General features: G+C 40.6%; 1 protein-coding gene across 1 annotated transcript in view; it reads right to left on the reverse strand.

Annotated features, from left to right (window-relative positions):
- Positions 1-482: 482 nt before the first annotated feature.
- The window catches only part of chst7 (carbohydrate (N-acetylglucosamine 6-O) sulfotransferase 7), a 7,325-nt gene continuing 5,585 nt past the window's right edge, over positions 483-2,222 (reverse strand). Inside the window, exon 2 of the mRNA XM_014022420.1 lies at positions 483-1,246. The gene's annotated coding sequence lies outside the window, so the exon portion shown is untranslated. The remainder of the gene's footprint in view (positions 1,247-2,222) is intronic.

Here is a 2,222-nt window from a genome sequence, read left to right on the forward strand (position 1 = left end):
GACCAGCACCTGTAATGTCTTGTGACGTCCACGGCCTACCCCAGTTACCACTACTGTGCATGTGTGTCAAGGACAGAAAGGCAGATGTGGCAGTGGAAGCTGTCAAAGCAGTTTGGAGAGAAAAAGAACAAAAAAAAGAGAAAACGATTAATCGATTACTAAATTAGTCATCGATTATTTTAATAATCGATTAGTCGTCGATTAATCGATTAATCGTGGCAGCCCTACCRAACAATAACATGTTTCTATTCTTTTCTATCTAAACAGTTTAAATAGCTTAAAGTCATCTCTGACACATCTACAGGTATTCCAAGAGAACAGTTAGAGGAACCAACTTCTAAAGTTGAATACATGAACGCTGGTAAAAACAAACAAACTGGAGCTCTTTGTGAAACATCCTGAACAAGAGGGACACCACAGCTTCTGACCGAGTTCTAAACTAGCACAAAAAAAAAAAACATCAGTACCATTTGTTGTTTGTTAAAAAAAAAAAAAAAAAAAGAGGAGACACTAAGGGGTGTGTCTCTTAGAGAGTCTCGTGGGTTATTAGAAAATTTCACACCAACGTGAGTGAGCGGTCAAAGGGCGCTGCGGCGCTCTGGATCCTCCAGGGGCGAGGGTAGAACAAAGCCTCCTCAGTTTGACCTTTTCTTTTGGGAAWAATAGTTTCTGCTTTCACAGCTCCGTGTTTGAATTGTTCAACCAGTCCGCTGCTGTTTAGTTTCAGTAATAATCAAGACTGCTGTCTTGTTTGCTGTTTAGCTTGGACTGAAAAGTTGCTGACGTCCTGAAATCACGCCCCCGGGAAAAGGACGAGACCCGTCTCTGGTTCTTTTTTACGGCCCTCGCTTTGTGAGGGATTTGAGGAGGGATTAGTGCTGCTAAAAGGGCAGAAGGATAGAGGCTGGTCTGTGTATCAGCAGCACAAAACCAGCCTTTTCCCTTATTTTATCCCCCCAGCCCCCACCCTCCTGCCAGAACGGCCCTCTCTTCTCTCTGCTGGTGTCCAACAGGCAGCGCCGTGAAAACAAGCTCCCTTCTCATCGTCTCAAACCCATCTCTGTGACGGGCTGCTCTTTCCACTGGTTTTTACCCCCTCCTCTTCCACCGTTTTCTCCAGTTCATCGACCCGGCTCGCTGAAGAAAAAACAACCCAAGAGGCACGTATGAGAGCCGGCCGTGGACCACATTCCTGCAGCTCCTTTAGTTATTCCACCTTTCGCCCTCAGCACTGAATACCAGGACCCTGGAGGAGGGAGAGGGAGAACAATTAAACTCRAATAAAATGAGAAATAAATTCAGTTCAATTCAAAAATACTTTATTGTTCCCAGAGGGAAATTAGATAATTAATGAATATTAATGCTGAGAGCTGACAGCTCTGACAAAGACGCTACAACAGAGTTGTTAAAGTTAAAACAAAGAGCAGAAGCTAAAAGCTGCAGAAGTGATGGAAAAAGCTAAAAATAGCAGGGCAGTAGGGAAGTGAAACAAAAAAGCAAAATGATAGCTAAAGCAAAAAAAAAAACATGAGCCACTGGCTAAAAGTAGCAAAACATTAGCTAATTTCAGCAAAAAAGGCAGGCCACATAAGTGTCAAAGCATGAGTCAAAAGGAGCTAAACAATAGCTGAATTCAGCAACAGGCTTGTCAAAAGCTAAAAGTAATAAAAGCAGCAAAGCATCAACCAAATGTCAAAACTAGCTAAATGGTAGCTGAAAATAGCATTATGGCTAGCTAAAAGTAATAAAAAGCAGCAAAACATGAGCCAAAAGTAGCTAAACGCTATTAGAAAGCAGCAAAAGGCTAGCCAAAAGAAGCAAAAAGCAAAAAAACATTGGCCAAAATCCAAAGCGTCTAAATGGTAGTAACAAATGAACCAAAAGGTAACTGGAGCAAACCACTAGCCATGCTAACAGAAGAAACCTGATAGCAAAATGTAGTGAAATGCAAGCTAAAAGTAGCCAAGAAAAGTCTAGCCAAAGCTAAAACTAGCAAAAGATAGCTAAAAGTAGCATAAGAAGACAACAATAAAGCAAAGACACTGAAACATTCATATAAAATATTTTGTAGGATTTGAAGAGATCTCATTATCAGGGAAATATTCTTACATGAAGTTCAACATAAAAAATAAAGGTAAAACCAAAACTACTCCTTCACTAATGGACTCTGTTTTCAATACCTGGAGTTTAAAGGGAATAACTTCTCTAAATGATCTTTATAT

The sequence above is a fragment of the Austrofundulus limnaeus genome, unplaced genomic scaffold (genome assembly GCF_001266775.1).
Source record: "Austrofundulus limnaeus strain Quisiro unplaced genomic scaffold, Austrofundulus_limnaeus-1.0 Scaffold329, whole genome shotgun sequence".
Taxonomy (NCBI): domain Eukaryota; kingdom Metazoa; phylum Chordata; class Actinopteri; order Cyprinodontiformes; family Rivulidae; genus Austrofundulus; species Austrofundulus limnaeus.